The following is a 19079-nucleotide window of genomic DNA, read 5'->3' on the forward strand; positions in this document are numbered from 1 at the left end:
TCAGTTAATTTCTAAACTTAGTTGAAAATAAGGTTAAATGGTTAAAGTGGTAAGAACTATAGAAGACACAAAACACAATAACACACAACAGGGTTTAAAAAAAAAAAGAGTTCCCATTGTGGCTGAGCAGGCTAAGAACCCAACATACTATCCTTGAGGATGCAGGTTCGATCCCTAGCCTCACTCAATGGGCTACAGATCTGGTATTGCTGCAAGCTGCTGTGTAGGTCACAGATGCAGTTCAGATCCGGTGTTGCTATGGGTGGCAGCTGCAGCTCCAATTCGGCTCCTAGCCTGGGAATTTACATATGCTGCAGATGTGTCCCTAAAAAGAAAAAAAATAACTATTAGTTTTTAATACTGTTGATTCACAAATTGGTGCCAGTACTTAGAGCGCAAGGAGAGACTGAAGACAGAGGTAGCTCCAGATTGATAGGTGGTGAGGTTAATAAGCAAGGGAATTTGCATAGGAGGCTCACCCTAGGCAGTTACAAAATCACTAGATCCCTGCATCTGCCACCAAATTCTTAAAAGTTTACATTCATGCCTTAACTGGGTATAGTCACGTATTTATTTAGTCCAGGTGATCTCAACAACACTTTACTCTCTCAAGTCCATGTCCTTGAAAATGGCCCCCACTGTGGGAATAGTGGGCAGAATGTACATTCCAAAGGTGAGGAGACAGAGGGGTCCCTGCCATTGCCTGGTTCCAGCTTCTGGGTCAATCTAGCGGCCATGTCTTCTCAATGACCTCCTCCAACAGCTACTGATCCCAGTAAGTGTCACTAAGGAAGGGGTATTTGAGCTAATTTTAAAGGAGGTAAAAGACATTCCTACATGAAAGACTAGAAAGGGTAATGGGCCAGATGCATTGCATAAGCTATTATTTTTTTTCCCTTTTTGAATATAGTGAATCTTGTACTTTTTAAAAACTTATTTTAAACCATAGAAAATCTAATCTATCATATAACCTAATGTACTTTAAAAACTGCCACTCTTTATGTATTCTGATATGTACTTTTTAAAAACATTCCCAGTCTAATGGAATGGGAAGCTCAGCCTGACAAGAAGTTGCTCTCTTTTCTTTCTCTTCTTAAACTTAGTTCCTTTTCTTGACCAGTACAAGGAATATTTTAAAAAAGCAATTCATTTCCTTCCATTCATGTGTTTAATGGCAATGAAAAATTCAAGTGAAACTGGAAAATATCCTTTCTCAATGGCATTTAACACAATTATAATTAAATAATTATATGTGAGGGACATTTGTCTTCTCTGACATGGACCATCTTTGTATCTCTAGTGCCTACTATAGTGCTAGGCTCAAGGCGTGACTGAATTATTAAGTGACTATATAAAATGTATGAGTTAATTGGGTTTGGCTTACAATAGAAGCTAGTTTTTGTCCCAAGAAAATACCCATTTTTAAAGATAAGTACTTTAAATATATATATTTAGTTTTGGAAATATTTATTGTTTGGAATCCCAAGTCATTTTTTTAAATGATAAAAGCCATTCCTGGTTATAAGGCAGCCCTGGGTCTTGCGAAATTATGCATTTTTATATGTTTCTGTTAGCATAGTGTACACTTTGAGTTAATTTCTAATTTTACTTCCAAGACCTTTACCTTTGTTGTTACTCTTGTGATTTTTTTTTGTCTTATATTTTGTTATTCTTTTTTCTCCAAACTTAGGTGGTGCACACCAGGATGGAAATTGTGGCCTTTGCTTCAAAAACACCTGCTCTCCACAGGGAATATACTTATTCCAGAGAGGACAAAGAAGTAATTTAGAAGGGATAGAGGATTTTAATAGTAAATGCTGTGTCCACACTGCTTTAGTCTAGATGTCCTCTTGTTGACCTCTGTCAGTTATCCCTTACTTTCTACTAGCAAGAGGAGTTAACTAGAAATTTGATATATCCTCAAATCCTACATTATCAATTGTCTTTGATGCATTGCTTCACTTCTGACTCCTTATTATTCCAGTCAAGCAAGGACTGTATCTATGATGCTAGATTCAAGGCATACAGGCTTTCCTTCCTTCTGTGTCCTTGGCCGCCCTCTAATGCTCTTCACCTCTAGGGGAGGGAGGGACACAGCTTCAGAAACCTTAACATAACACTGCAGCCTCCCAGGGCATTAGTTTTTGAAATGAAATCTCTTTCCCACCCTTAAATTTTCCTTAGTATTTTTGTCCTTTCTCAAATGGGAAGGCAGGCTGTGGGTTATGAAGAAGTCACCTCTAGGGCTCACATGGGATGGAAAAGTCACCTCTGAGGACTATAATGGCCTCTGAGGGATCCATTTAGTAGCAGTGCTTGGAGCCTTAACGGGCTCCTCCATTACTCATCTGGGGCCTTGCTCATCTCTCTCACTGCTCCTTTAAGAATAAAAATAAACTGCAGTTTGGGTTCCCTAGCAGCCAAAGAAAAAGAAATAATGGTTAGATATAAAATAGGAAAATTTGGAAACTCCTATTATAATAAGCTATGTAGATACAAAATATGCATGAGGTCATGTTGTTAGACATATCCTCGTTTAATCAGATGAGTGACAAAAACAAAAACAAAAAACAAAACAAATGAACAAAAAGAACTTCCAAAAAGTTGGAAGTTTGTACTACTCTACCTTTTCTAAGAACATTACTGGAGAGTGATATTTTTGCTCTTTTGTATCTCCTTCATTAAGACAATTAGTAGAAATTACATTCATAGTCTCACTGAGTATGTGTTTCATTCTTTTACTTTAAGAAGTTAATAAGCACCAGAAGCTAGCCAGACAATTGGACTAACTCTATCAGAATCACATTACCGATCAAAGTTTAAAATTAGCCAGATGCAACTATGTTTCTTCAAAAATAGCGTTTGTTTAGAGACAAAATAAGGCAATTTATTCCAATACAAATTCAACTGGAAGGAACAATAAAAACTAATTCTGCTGCTTTTGGAAAGTTATTTTTTTTTAAGTATTCTACTGATGAATGTGGATTTTTACACAAATTACCCATAAACAGGGAGAAAAGAGGAGACAGAGAGGTTCACACTGCTTCATGTAAATGAGTCAAAATGTAGGGCAAGTAGGACATAGCAAGAGTTCATTCAAGAAGAAGCAGGTTTAAGCCTTTAAATTCCTAATTGGGATATTTCTTCAATGTCAGTGACATATTTAGAATAGCATAAAAGAAAAGAATAATTGGAAATGTGTCAATTAGGGCTCTTACATGAGAGTTTTAACATTTAAAAGAAAAACTGAAAACCACAGCACTGAATATGTACTAATTGTATAAAAACATCAAAAGGAGGCATGATTTCATTCCACATGGAATTCTTCAGCCAGTGCCACCTATATTATTTACATCCAGGCTTCACAGGATTGATTATCTTTAACTATCTTTATACAAATAATGCACTCAAAGCTTGTTGGCTTGAATTAAGTTACATTCATCTTCTGATAGTTTAGTTGGTACCAAGTTTAATTGTAATTTTCTGCTAAAGTTATACTTTCTTTTGTCTTCCTAATTGTAATGGAATTATTTAAAAGAGCAAGGCTATTGTCATTTTCTATGCTACCCTCAAAACAAAAAAGTATTTGGTTTAAATGTATTCATACCAGAGAATAGAATATCAAATAATTATTATTCACCATATTAAAAAAAAAAAAACTATTAGGTGGTTCACACTAAAAAACAAAAACAAACAAAGAAACCAATCTGCTAACCATTTACTATTTAGAGGTTCACCCCTTGCTAATAATCAACCTTAACCAAAGGAATGCATCTTTAAAAAACGGTTGTGGCGTTCCCGTCGTGGTGCAGCAGAAACGAATCTGACTAGGAACCATGAGGTTGTGGGTTCGATCCCTGGCCTCGCTCAGTGGGTTAAGGATCTGCCGTTGCCATGAGCTGTGGTGTAGGTCGCAGACATAGTTTAGATCCTGTGTTGCTGTGGCTGTGGCGTAAGCCAGGAGCTATAGCTCCCATTAGACAACTAGCCTGGGAACCTCCATATGCTGCAACCCATATTAATAAAATAATATAAAAAAATAAAAAAGAGTTGTAATGCTGCATCTTCTTGAATGGACTATAGATGTCTCTTTCTGTCACAGAAAGTGAAATTCCTTCTCCCATGTAGAAACTCTACAATAGCATGCCCCAAGAACTTAACTTTATTCCATCAATGACTAAAAAGGAGAGCTATACCTCAAGTAAATCAATGGCAACATTATATATATATATGTTAATTAATTAGTTAAGATACATCTTCCTTTTTTTAGCTGCTATTCTTAGTTCTTCTCTGTGCTAATACAGAACTCACCTAAATTTTCTTTTGCATAGCAATCCATTAAATATTTTCATTTCCTTATCATGCATCCACATTAAGTCCTCCATTTTTCTAGCTTTTACTCTTGTTATTACCATCTCATGGTATTGATGTCCCAGCACATCCTTACATTAGGGTGATCACTATGAAAATAATACACAACACACTCTCCTTCATCTTGGAATCTCTTAAAATTTGCCCCTCAGAAAATAGAAACTAATTACTACCAAATGGTTGTTGATCAGCCAGGTAATGCTATTATTTGATATTAAAAGTTTTTCCAACAAAATTTTGCTACATATTTCTTCCAAGAACTCCTGCGAGACCCAATTTTTGGCCTATTTTGTATTTAATGAGATATATAGGACTTACCTTTTGTCTATTACAGATTTCAGCTTGACATTTCAGCTTATCAGATAATTTTGAGTTTCAAGTTTGACATTAAACACATTAGTTGTCCATTTGAATTCATTGTCACTGAAGTACTATATTTCTAATATACGAAGAGATTCTGAAAACAAAGAGTGGACTACCCAAGGAGCTTTACAGAAAATTAATCAATAGCTTTCGGCTTTCAGCTCTGAGGAGGCCAAGGTGCAACTTTCTTCAGCCATTCTGAATCTGGGTTCATCTGACACCATCCACCACACCATGCCACCTGTGTTCGACCCCAACAAGATCTAAGTCATTTACCTCAGATGCACTGGTGGAGAAGTCAGTGCTACATCTGCCCTGGCCCCCAAGATCAGCCCCCTGGGTCTGTCTCCAAAAAAGGTCGATGATGACATCACCAAAGCAACGGGTGATTGGAAGTGTCTGAGAATTACATTGAAACTGACCATTCAGAACAGACAAGCCCAGATTGAAGTGGTACCTTCTGCCTCTGCCCTGATCATCAAAGCTCTCAAGAACTGCCAAGCGACAGAAAGAAGCAGAAAAACACTAAGCAGAGTGGAAACATCATTTTTGATGAGATTATCAACATTGCCCAACATATGTGGCACTGATCTTTAGCTAGAGAATTTTCTGGAACCATCAAAGAGATCCTGGGGACTGCACAGTCTGTGGGCTGCAATGTTGATGGCTGCCACCCTCATGACATCATAGATGGTATCAACAGTGGTGTAGTTGAATGCTGAGCTAGCTAAGAACTGCAATGAAAAACTAAAGATTATTTGACAACTAATGGGGAAAAAAAGAAAATTAAATCAACAGAAGCAGAAAAAGCATTTGACAGAATCCAGCATCTAAATCATCATCAAACTAGGAACAGAGAGCAATTTCCTCAACTTGATAAAAAGTATCTCCCCAAAACATACAGCTAACATTTCCTTTTTTTTTTTTTTTTTTTTTTCGGCTTTTTGCCTTTCCTAAGGCCACTCCTGCGGCATATGGAGATTCCCAGGCTAGGGGTCTAATCAGAGCTGTAGCCGTTGGCCTATGCCACAGCCACAACAACACAGGATCCAAGCTGTGTCTGCAATCTACACCACAGCTCACGGCAATGCCAGATCCTTAACCCACTGAGCAAGGCCAGGGATCGAACCCGCAACATCATGGTTCCTAGTCGGATTTGTTAACCACTGCACCACGACGGGAACTCCGAGCTAACATTTCTTAATGGTGAGAAAATAGATGTTTTTTCCTCCCTAAGATCAGGAATAAAACATTAATGTACTCTCTCATCACTCCTATTCAATGTCCTACTGGAAGACCTAGATAATGCAAAAATAGAAGAAAATCAGGAGTTCTTGTCGTGGCGCAGTGGTTAACAAATCCAACTAGGAACCATTAGGTGGCGGGTTCGACCCCTGCCCTTGCTCAGTGGGTTAAGGATCCGGCGTTGCCGTGACCTGTGGTGTAGGTTGCAGATGTGGCTCAGATCCTGCGTTGCTGTGGCTCTGGCGTAGGCTGGTGACTACAGCTCCGATTGGACCCCTAGCCTGGGAACCTCCATATGCTGAGGGTGCGGCCCTAGAAAAAGCAAAAAGACAAAAAAAAAAAAAGAGAAGAAAATCAAATAAAAGGTAAATAGGGAAGGAAGAGAGAAAATTGTCTTTGTCACAAATGATATTGATTGTCTATATAAAAAAACTGAAGAAAAAATTACAACAACAAAGCTCTTGGAACTAACAAACAATTATAGCAAGTTGGCAGGATACAAGGTTAACCTAAAAAAGCCAATCGCTTTTCTATTTACTATCAAGGAACAACTGGAATTTGAAAGTGGAAACAGTACCATTTATAGTAACATTCCTCAAAAATAAATACTTAGGTAAAAACCCAACAGAATATGTATAAGATCTATCTGAAAAAAACTAAAAAAAAAAGAAAAAAATTAATTAAAAATACTGAAGAAGATCTGGACTTTCCGTGTGGTCTGCAGCATAACTACTCAGCATTGCTTCTACAGTGGCTGTGGCTTAAAACCTGGCTTGGGAACTTCCATATGCCACAGATGCAAAAAAATATGTTTTAATAATAATATCTAAATAAACACATATTTCATGTTTTTGGAGAGAAAGACACAATATTGTTAATATCTTCATTTTTTTCAATTGATACATAGATTCAATACAATCCCAATCCCACTCTATATCCCAGCATATTTTTTATGGATATCAACAAATTGATTTTAATGTTTCTCTGGGATAAAACCAGAGTAGACAACACAGTAAAAAGGAAGAAGAAAAAGGTTAGAGCACTGGTACTACATGACTTCAATACTTACTATAAAGCTACAATGATCAAGAAATGTGGTACTGGCGGAAAAACACAGAAATAAATCAATGGAACAGAATAGAGGGCCCAAAAACAGATTCACACAAATATAGGAAATGGATCTGACAAGCAGAAGAAATTAAATGGAGAAGGATTCTCTTTTCTCCACAACCCCACCAGTGTTTGTTATTTGTGGACTTATTAATGACAGCCATTCTGACTAGTGTGAGGTGGTACCTCATGTTAGTCTTGATTTGCATTTCTCTAATAATCAGTCATGTTGAGCATTTTTTCATGTGCTTGTGGGCCATCTGCTTTACTTCCTTGGAGAAATGTCTATTTTTCCATTGGATTGTTGGCTTTTTTTTTTTGCTGTTGAGTTGTTTAAGTTGTTTGCATATTTTAGAGATTAAGCCCTTGTAAGTTGCATCATTTGAAACTATTTCTCCCATTCTGTAAGTTGTCTTTTTGTCTTCTTTTTGGTTTCCTTTGCTGTGCAAAAGTTTGTCAGTTTGATTAGGTCCCATTGGTTTATTTTTTTATTTCTGTTGCTTTGGGAGACTGACCTGAGGAAACATTTGTAAGGTTGATGTCAGAGAATGTTTTGTCTATATTCTCTTCCAGAAGTTTGATGATGTCTTATCTTATATTTAAGTCTTTCAGCCATTTTGAGTTTATTTTCATGCATGGAGTGAGTTTCATTGATTTGCAAGCAGCTGTCCAAGTTTCCCAGCAATACTTGATGAAAAGACTGTCTTTTTCCCATTTTATGTTCTTGCTTTCTTTGCCAAAGATTAATTGACCATAGGTGTCTGGGTTTATTTCTGGTTCTCTATTTGGTTCCATTGGTCTCTTTTGCTACCAGTACCACACACCTTGATGACTATGACATTGTAATATTGTCTGAAATCATGGAGAGTTATGCCTCCTATTTGTTTTATGTCCCTCAGAACTGCTTTGGCAATTCTGGGTCTTTTGTGGTTCTATAAATTTTTGGATTGTTTGTTCTAGTTCTGTGAAAAATGTCATGGGTAATTTGATAGGGGTTGCATTAAATCTGTAGATTGCTTTGGGTAGCATGGCCATTTTTACAATATTAATTTTTCCAACCTAGGAGCATGGAATATCTTTCTATTTCTTTACATCTTCTTTAATTTCCTTGATTAATGTTTTATAGTTTTTAGCATATGAGTCTTTTACCTCCTTCATCATGTATATTCCCAGGTATTTGATTTGGATGGTTGTGGAAAAAAGGGAACCCTCCTGCACAGTTGGTGGAAATGTAAGCTAGTACAACCACTATGGGGAACAGTATGGAGGTACCTTAGAAATCTATACACAGAACTACCACATGACCCAGCAATCCCACTCTTGCGTATATATCCAGACAAATCTTTCCTTAAAAAAGACACATGCACCTGCATGTTCATTGCAGCTCTATTCACAATAGCCAAGACATGGAAACAACCCAAATGTCCATCAACAGATGATGGGATTAGGAACAAGTGGTATATATACACAATGCAATACTACTCAGCCATAAAAAAGAATGACATAATGCCATTTGCAGCAACATGGATGGAACAAGAGACTTTCATCCTGAGTGAAGTAAGTCAGAAAGAGAAAGACAAATTCCATATGATATCACTCATATCTGGAATCTAATATAAGGCACAAATGAACCTTTCTACAGAAAAGAAAATCACAGACTTGCAGAATACATTTGTGGTTGCCAAGGGAGAGGGGGAGGGAGTGGGGTGGTTGGGGTTAATAGATACAAACTATTGCCTTTGGAATGGATTAGCAATGATATCCTGCTGTGTGGCACTGGGAACTATGTCTAGTCACTTATGATGGAGCATGATAATGTGAGAAAATAGAATGTGTACATGTATGTGTAACTGGGTCACCATGCTGTACAGTAGGAAAAAAAATGCACTGGGGAAATAACTATTAAAAATAATAATAAAAAAACTGACAGAATACTGTAAATCAGTTAAAATGGAAAAAAAATCATTATATTAAATAAATAAATAAATAAATAAATAAATAAGGAGAGGTTTTCAACAAATGATTCTGGAACAACTAGATATTTACATACAGAAAAGTGATCTAGACACTGACCTTATATCTTTCACAAATAACAATTCAAAATGGATTATAGACCTAATAATAAAATGTAAAATGTACACACTTTTTATAACAGGAGAAAATCTAGGAGATCTTGTATTTGGCAATGACTTTTTATATACAATATGAAAAGTATAATCCATAATAGGAAAAAATAATAAGTTGAACTTAATTAAAAAAAAATGCTCTGTGAAAGACATTCCTAAGAGAATGAAAAGATAATCCATACACTGAAAAATGTTTGTTAACCACTTATCTGATAAAGTTATACCTTGTCAAGACCAGTAGAAATGAACATCATAAAGAGTGAACCCTAATGTAAACTATTGACTTTAGTTGTAATAATGTATCATTACTGATTCAATACTTGTAACAAATGTACTACATTAGTGTAAGATGTTAATAATAGAAGAAACTCTGTAAGGAGAGGGAATATTTGGGAAGGAACTCTGTTCTTTATGATTACTTTTTCTGTAAGTTTGCTCTAAATCAACAGTCTTTCAATAAAAAAATATATAAAGAATACTGAATTAGAACCTTGAAAATAGAGTACATTATAAATAAAATCATGGAAATATGCCAGGAAATGACCAAATTACCACAATGAAACAAGTAAACATGGGGGGGAAATGAAATATTTTTGTTTTTTTGTTCATTTGTTTAATACATGAGCTATACTACAGTTGAAGGGGAGAATTTCCTCCTTTTGGAAATATTTCAAATGATACACAATGAAAAATGATAAAGCGAGGTAGAATAACACTAGTCTGTCGCCCTCTAATGGATTAATGAAACTAAATAATGATTACCAGTTAGTGATAACATCAGAAAAAGGGAAAACCAGACTTTCAAATCTCTTTGTGGAAGTACAAAACATTCCCTGTTAAGCAGTTTATCCAATACTAACCAATTTTTTTTTGAAAAAGTTAACCCAAATTTAATCAGACCCTTAGATCTAATACCAATTTATGATGAATTCGAGGTATAGAGAAATATGTTTAAAATAGCACAAACATATAACTTCAATTTACATTGGAAAACCTTTGCCAGAAAAATTTTCTGGTTTCTCACAGAAAAATATTGTGAGAAAGAAAAAAGATGTAAGAGGAAACTAGAGTTTTAAAGAGCCTAAAACCTAAATATAATGTTAGCTCCCAGGATGAATCTTGGATCAGTGAGAAATGTTATATTTTAATAAAGTCAGTTTTTTAGTTCATAATACTGTATCAATATTAATTTCTTAGTTTTGATGTATCATGGTTTTATAAAGTGCTAGTATTAGCAAAAACTGACTAAAGGACATTCAGGAACCCTCTCTATCTTTGCGTCTTCTTTATAAATCTAAAATTATTCTAAAAGAAGAAACATTTTTAAAAAGGCATTTAAAAGACATAGCAATGAGTATTGGACATTATTTTGATCCCAGGGCAAATATACAGACTATAAATAGATAATGATTATAAGAGGTTTGGGAAATATGAATACTGGCTGAAATAGTTTATGATATGGATTACCATTAATAATACTAACTATTGTTAATAATTTAGGTTTCATAATTTTACAAAGGTTATGTTATTAAGAAATTTCTTGAGTGTTATAGGCATTTACTGAAATATTTCAAGATGCAATGATGTACTACATCTAGTAACTGCTTCAAAATAATTTGGGTGAGGGTGTCTGTGTGACAATAACTTTTAAAGAAGAGGGGTTATATATAAATTATTGCTGAAGACGAAAGTGCAGGTATTTAGGAGTTTACATATATTTTCTTATTTTAACTTCCTAATAATTTTATGATATAATAATTATACAGCTTAATAATCCAAGAATAAGAGTGCTTAACTCTCTTTCCCTAAGGCACAAAACCATTAAGCAATAGAGCCAGATCTGTGTGTCTCTGAAGCTGGTTCCCTGTTCTTATGAAACAATTTCTAGTAAGTGCATTGTTTTAGGACCTCAAGTTCCAGGCCACAGGTGAGAGAGCACACCTTCCTGGATACCAAGAATTAATTTACAGGTGATGTCACTGTGCCACATGTTGTGTTGCAAATACTGGCTATATTGGTTTGTGTTACTTTCCTAGGGATGGTGATAGCTTACACTCTCCCAACCGCATCACTATATTTAGTCTCTTTTAATACCAACAGGTCACTTTCAAACTGGTACATGACTAAAGTCAGGGATGCAGGCTGAAGTAGGTTTTTTTGTGGGTTGTTTTTGTTTCCGGTTCTTTTTTTTTTTTTTTTTCATTTTCTGAAACCAACATGTGATTAGAATATGTGAAATGATGAGGGTGATGATAATAATATTCATACTGACAGGATCACATCCTAATGAACAGGCCGTCCAGATAGAAGCAAAGAAAGGAACAGACTTCCTGCATCACAGCCTCCAAGCAAAGCTTGGATTTATTGCAACTCAAGACAAACAAATCTCATAAGGGGGTTTTAGGACAAAACCTCAGTAGATTTCCATGTGAAAAGATATCAGAGGGATGGTAATGATACCCTGTAGTATTCATCCTATGGGAAGTTTTGAAATTATTTTTAAAAGATCCTTATAGTAATTATTATTTCAGTGTACTTGTAGCTGGCACTGATTCAAGGATTCTGTAAAATGCTGTTATACAACCCAATATATTTTGACATTAAATATTAATATGGAAGATATAATAAACGCTAAAGCATGTCAACTTTATAGCTGGCTATACAACTACACTTTTATATTATTCCTTAATAATAATAATGTTAATAATGATGGTCAAAAACCCATATCCTGCTCTTTTCTGATAATTTGAGTCAATATGAGTGTTCTTATTGCAGTCTCACAACAATCCCTTAGAAGCAAAATTACTGGCTCCACTTTATAAATGAGAGCACATAGAAAATATAAGTATTTGTATAAGGTCAAGCAGATAGATCAGCTCAGATCATGTCTCTTCTGTGAGGCTATTATTTTTTTCTGGTATAATAAACTGCCACCATAGTGCCTGCCTCTGCTGCTGCTTTGAAAGATGACATTTCCTTGGCAGAGACACCTTATATTCCTGCTCTGCTATCTTAATGGCATGTGGGGAATCGTCCATACACAGCCATACCCTCTGGGGATAGGACCGACATTCTCAGCAGAGGCAGGTATGTTAGTAGCTCTTAAGAAAATTCACCCCTTGAAGTCTTGTTCTCCCCTGCTCTGGGATCTGAAGTGATAACAGTCATAGCTATGGGAGAACTTCTTCCAAAATGAAATCATTAGACAATAATAGTAAAAAGAGGGGAGGGACCTCTGGTACTCCTATATAAGGCAGGTGTTTATGACTTTTGTCATCAATTTTGCAGAGGATTATAACATGTATTGCTTGAGGTTATGAAATTGGCCATATTGCTTTATAGGTAGTATATATATGGCCAAATCTTTTTGTAGTATATGTATATATGTGTGTGTCTATGTATATATGTATGTATATGGTATGTGGGTGTGAGTGAGAGAGAGAGAGAAAGAGATTGATTAGAGATGGTCACTACGTCATCTTCCCTTGAGTATGGGTAGACTGTGATTGTTCTGATCAATGGAATGTAACATTAATTAATGCTATCCTACTTTCTAGGCTGAGGTCAGCTTTTCCGTCCTGCCTTGTGAAACACTGCCTTGCTCATAGAACATTTGCTCTGGGGGAAGCCAACTGCTATGCAGAAAGTCTTATTAACCTAAGACTGTCATGCTCTGAGATCCCAAGATACATGAAAAGGACACAGAACATAAGATGTCAGGTGGAAAGAGAGACAGCGAAGACTACTTCAGTGACAGACATGTGAGTGAAAAAATGTCATTCTGGAACAGAGCCCATACATTGGAGGTACCCTGATATCAAATGACTCAGAGACAAGCCACTTAGCCAGGCCCTTCCAGAATTCTTAGACTCACAAAGTTGTGAGCATCATAAATTGTTTTCAGCCACTAGGTTTTGGGGTACTTTGCTTTGCAAGAGTAGATAAGTTTAAAAATATACTAAACATAATTAGCTAATCATATTTTTTAAAGTAGCTTTTCTCTAATAATTAGGAAGACCAATCCAACAAAGGAAATGTTGGTTGAAAGAGAAGGGGTGAGCAACCTTTTCAAAGTGGAGACACTCATTCAGTATACATAAAATTTAATACTTATTATTAGTACCTAATATTAATAGTTCAGAATTTAATGACATGGGAAAAAGACGGTAAGGGATTAATTTCATAGTCTTGATATAAGGTAGTAATTTTTCAGGAGATTAAAGGTCTATGTTGGGTACTTTTCTATGTACCAGATTATTAACATAGTAAGGAATAATAATCTCTATCCTGTAGGAAAGCAGATAATTTGCTTTCAGAGGGACCTGAAACATAAAAGAACTTTCAGTTCTTATAACAATTATGACATTGTGATATAATTTATGATATTCTTTCACAAGAAAGAATAATAAATGTTTCAAAAGCTATAGCATCTTTGTCCTCAAGAAGGAAAAAAAAATTACAGGACTGATAAATATATAGAGATTTTCCCCATACTTGAGTATTTCTCAAAGCACTGATTTTAAGTCCATTTGGGTAATGGCAGTGCACTGAATGTATAAAGTTTACTTTGCTTCCCTTCAACAACTTTATTCAAACAACAGTAAAAGATGTTTCAAATTTCATATAATCACAAAAAGCAATACAATAGAATAAAAAAACGATAAAATTTTAGAAACTGAAATGTAGAGCCTGAAATTGACCTAGCAGTCAGAAAAGTATAGATATAATCGGCTGTACATTGCTGATTCCCCACAAAGAACTTCAGGCAAAAGGTATGTCGGCAAAAGGGAATGAAGGTAGACCTGACAATAAATTCCTCAACATGCAGTTAGTTCTCCCCTACAAAATATCCTCCCCCCTATCTTAAGTCTAGAAGTTTATACTTTGCAGAGGTTAATATAGAGGATCTTGGGGTTGGTTACAGGTTGAGGGTAAGGACACTATACCAGTAACAGGGTGAAGAGAACACACACATATTGAATACTAAGGCCTAAATTCAACTCCATTTCTTGACTCTGCTTTCAGATATGGAAATTAATTCTATTCCCTCCAAACAAGAAACTAAAAGGTCCTTTTCCAGGAAATCTGACAGTTTCTGGGGGGTAACTGAAATTAAAGACCTCAGAGGCTCCTCAAAGAAGCATCTGACCTGATAAATCACCCTACAGCAAAACTCAGAGTAGATAAACCCATATACATTCAATGATTCCAACTGTTTTCAATACATTCAATGATTCCAACTGTTTTCAAAGTACCCACTCTTAAAACTGAGTAAACAACCTAGGTTTACCAGGTTCAAACTATTTGAAGAAAGATTCCCATGGAACAGATAAATAAATAAAACAAAAGCAATAAGAAAATTAGATAAAAGGATAATATGTTAAGACTAAAAGGGAATATGTTACAGTAATTCATATTATATCAAAATAAAAAGGTAATAAATCCACCAGGTGCCCAATCTCAGGGTAATAGTCTAAATTATTAATAATTAATAGGTAATTACCTAATTTAACTGATTCTGTCTGGATATTGACCAGTGATAAAGGATGTTAGCTATCAATACCCAATTCAGCTTACAGTTGAGTATTAGCCAGGCCTGACCCTCATTCTTTCAAAAATACATGTTTAAGTCAACATAAAACATATATTCGCAAAACTTGCCAGGTGTATTTGTTCTTTTCTTGTGACAGACAAATGGAAGGAAGCAGAATTTATCAGCCTAAAATATGTCTCTTTGGCATAAGGGATTTTTTAGGTTGATGATTTTTAAGAAACAACAGATACAGGAGAAGCTGAAAATTGAGTATAAATTATTCTTTTGTAGGAAACATATACATTTGTAAGGGAAACGTCCATTTTTAAGGGTGTCATCTGTCCTCTCTGTACTGGGAAGAAAAAGATGACCAAATCTCCAGAAACTCTTTTTCTTTTAAACAATATTTTTAAACCACTTTTAAATTGATGTAGTTAGTTCATGATGTTGTGTTAGTTTCAGGTGTACAGCAAACTGATTCAGATATTTTTTTTCAGATTATTTTCCATTATAGACCATGACAAGTTATTGAATATAGTTCCCTGTGCTATACAGTAGGACAGTAGGCCCTTGGTGTTTATCTGTTTTATATATAGTAGTGTGTATCTATTAATCACAGTTCCCAAGTTATTCCTCCTCACCTCTTCTCCTTTGGTAAACATAAGTTTGTTTTCTATGTCGGGGTTGATTTCAATTTTGCAAATGAGTTCATTATACCATGTTTTAGATTCCACATGTAAGTGATATCATATAGTATTTTTCTTTCTCTTTCTGACTTAGTATGATAATCTCTAGGTCGATCTACATTGATGCAAATGGCATTATTTCATTATTTTTTGAGGGCTGAGTAGTATTCCATTGTATATATGTACCACACATTCTTTATCCATTCATTTGTCAGTGGGCACTTAGGTTGCTTCCATGTCTTGGCTATTGTAAATAGGGCCGCAATGCACACTGGGATACAAGTATCTTTTAAATTAGACTTTTCTTCAAATAAATGCCCAGAAGTGGGTCTGCAGGATCATATAGTAATTATTTTAATTATTTACTACTTATTTATTTATTTTATTTATTTATTAGCTTTTTAGGGCCATACCCGTGGCATATGGAAATGACCAGGTTAGGGGTCCAATTGGAACTACAGCTGCTGGCATATGCCACAGCCACAGCAATGCAGGATCTGAGCCGTGTCTGTGACCTATACCATAGCTCACGGCAACACCAGATCCTTAACCCACTGAGTGAGGCTAGGGATCGAACCTGCAACTTCATGGTTCCTAGTCTGATTTATTTCTGCTGCCCCACAACGGGAACTCTGAGTTTTTTGAGGAACCTCCATACTGTTATCCATAGTGGCTGCACCAATTTACATTCTCAGCAGTATAGGAGAGTTCCTTTTTCTTCACACATTCTTCAGCCTTTTATTATCTGTAGACTCTTTGATGATGGTCATTCTGACTAGTGTGAGATGATACCTCACTGTAGTTTTGATTTGCATTTCTCTAATAATTAGCAATATTGAGCATCTTTTCATATGTCTGCCACCATCTCCATGGTTTTTTTTTTTTGGAGAAATCTCTATTTAGGTCTACTGATCATTTTTGATTGGGTTGTTTGTTTTGTTTTGTTGTTTTTTATATTAAGCTATATGAGCTGTTTGTAGATTTTGAAAATTAATTTCTTGTTGATAGCATCATTTGCAAATAATTTTTCCCATTGTGTAGGTTGTAATTTCATTTTGTTTGTGGTTTGCTTTGTTGTGCAAAAGCTTCAAAGTTTAAAACACACTTATCAGTGGAGAAGGAAATGACCTAAATCTGAGTAAGAGTCATATTGCTGCTATACTGTACTTTTCTTGATAACACCCATAACTGACTGCCCCACACCCTAACTTCTTCTTTTGTCTTTAGCTGGAGATGGTATTTAAGATGATGGCTTGGGCCTCTTGGGGAGTTATTCAGTTTTCCTTGGCATCTCCACATACACAGGAGATATTCACATTATTACACTTCTGTTTCTTTTTCTCCTATTAATCTTTTCGTTATGGGGATCTCTCAGTAAAAAACATAGAAAGGTAGAAAGAAAATTACTTGTCCTTCCCTAGCCAATGCTTTCAAAATTTTTTGTGAAGAGCTGCAGAATATTGGAGTTCCCATTGTGAGTCAGTGGGTTAAGGATCTGGTGTTGTCTCTGTGAGGATGTAGGTTTGATCCCTGGACTCATTCAGTAGGTTAAGGATTCGTCATTGCCACAAACTGGCACAGGTTGCAGCTGAAGCTCCAATTCGACCCCTGGCCTGGGAACTTCCATGTGCCATGCATGGGTGCAGCTGCAAAAAAAACAAAAAAACCTGGCAGAATATTGAGTTGTCATTCTGTATCACATCCCACAAAAATCTTGGTAAACTACAGTAGATCCTTAATCATTTGGAATAACAAAACTATTGTGTTAGGATTAGGAATAACATAAAACATAGGTTGTGTATAAATGCAATATGTTCATTTTTTCATTGATTTTATTTCCCCCATGAAACCCATAAGCACCTTCCATAGGTCTTTGTCAACTAGATTATTAATTTTTGTTTTAAATTCGAGTGTAATTTTCTATAGTTTTAAAAATGGTTGCCTTTGCTTCTGTATATCCCCCTGATAAGAGGTATTACAAAATGTTTTTTTATTTTCCAGTAGAGCTTCCTTGATGTTATATTAAGGGGAGATGATTTTTCCTATTGATTTAGTTGATGTTCATTCCTCATGTGCTTTTTTCTGCTACTGTTTTTGTGGTAGTATTTTTTCTTTTTCAATTGCATAGAGCCCTTGTGGTATCAAAAAGCCATGGGAATCTTTCCATTGTTACCTTATGTTGTGGAATAAAAAATTGTCCTCTATTTTTCTTGGTTCTTCTAGCTGGTCTAAGAATTAAACTGACATGAGACAAATTAACAGGAGAAAAATCAAACAAAGATTAATAAATGTATACATGGGAGAAAGCCAGAGAAACTGAGTAATTCACCAAAATGGTTTCAACCCTCAGTTTAAATATCATCTTCAGCTATAGACAAAAGAGAATGTTGGAGGTAGTGGTCTGGGATTTCAAAGGGGAGGAAGCAATTCACATGGAGATGGAAAGCGAATGTTCGGTAAGTAAATATTTTCTGGGTCATTCAGAGACAATGAGAAAGAGAAGTTTTAACAGATTTTGATAGATTCCTTCCTGTCTGCCACACCTAGTTCATACTAGAACTATTTATCTGATCGCTTCCTTCGTAGGAACAGGGCTCCTATCTAAATTCTTCCAGGCAGTTAGGGGGAGATAACAAGAAAAACTTCCTGGGTTTTCTGCTTCTTTAAAATAATCAGCCTAAAATAATCAGCCACTAAAGAGATACATCTTGGGGAGATAAATTTTGCTCCCCTACACTAGCTTTCAATTATTTTGATTTAATCTCAAAGTTACATTGTTTTCTTAATGAGGAAATTTCACCTTATTTCATTATCAGTGGTGGTAACTGTTCAAGACTGGTGAATGCTTTTAAATGTAGTTAATGCTGAGGATGATTCCATATCGTTGTTTGTTTTTCTTAGAGAGGCAATACCTCTCAGGACTACCTTAGGTCTCCTCTGCTTATAATAGGAAAACACCAGGCTTTTTCAGCAAGCTATTCCCCTGACAACAGATTAACAGTGAAGAATGCAGCAACAGGGGGCCCTACAGGCCCAGCCTTGCATTACACAAATGTGGATATGAAATGCATGCTCCTTCTCTATCACTCTTGCTCTCAGAGAGGGGCTGCTGTCACCCCCTTCCTATAAAAACTCTGCCATCTGGTGTGAGAAATGCCAAATGGTTTGACCTTCACCTTCTGCCATGGTTCTACACGGCTGCAAGGTGCAAAGGCTATGGAAAAAGCAGCATGAGGTTCTAAATGTCCTTTGAGGGGTTATGGGTGCTAAAAGCAAGAGCAAGTCTGTGACAAGAGTAAGTCCAATAAGCAAACTCATTTAGTTTTCTTTTATTTCTTTTTTTTTCTTTGCTTTTTAGGTTCACACCAGTGGCACATGGAGGTTCCCATAGCTGCTGGCCTATGCCACAGCCACAGCAACACCAGATCTGAGCCGTGTCTGCAACCTACACCACAGCTCATGGCAATGCCGGATCCTTAAGCCCACTGAGCGAGGCTAGGGATCGAACCCACAAACTGATGGTTCATAGTCAGATTCGTTTCTGCTGCGCCACAACAGGAACTCCTCATTTAGTTTTAAAAGGAGGCTATTACCCATATTATCCATAAGGAAAGATTAGTGTAATTTAAGAAACCAGGATTGTTC

At 35.9% G+C, this 19079-nt stretch overlaps 1 pseudogene; it reads left to right on the forward strand.

Moving 5' to 3' along the window:
• The first annotated feature begins 4953 nt into the window (after positions 1-4953).
• LOC125126855 (60S ribosomal protein L12-like) lies at positions 4954-5465 on the forward strand (annotated as a pseudogene).
• Positions 5466-19079: the final 13614 nt, after the last annotated feature.

This window comes from Phacochoerus africanus, chromosome 5 (assembly GCF_016906955.1).
Source record: "Phacochoerus africanus isolate WHEZ1 chromosome 5, ROS_Pafr_v1, whole genome shotgun sequence".
Taxonomy (NCBI): Eukaryota; Metazoa; Chordata; class Mammalia; order Artiodactyla; family Suidae; genus Phacochoerus; species Phacochoerus africanus.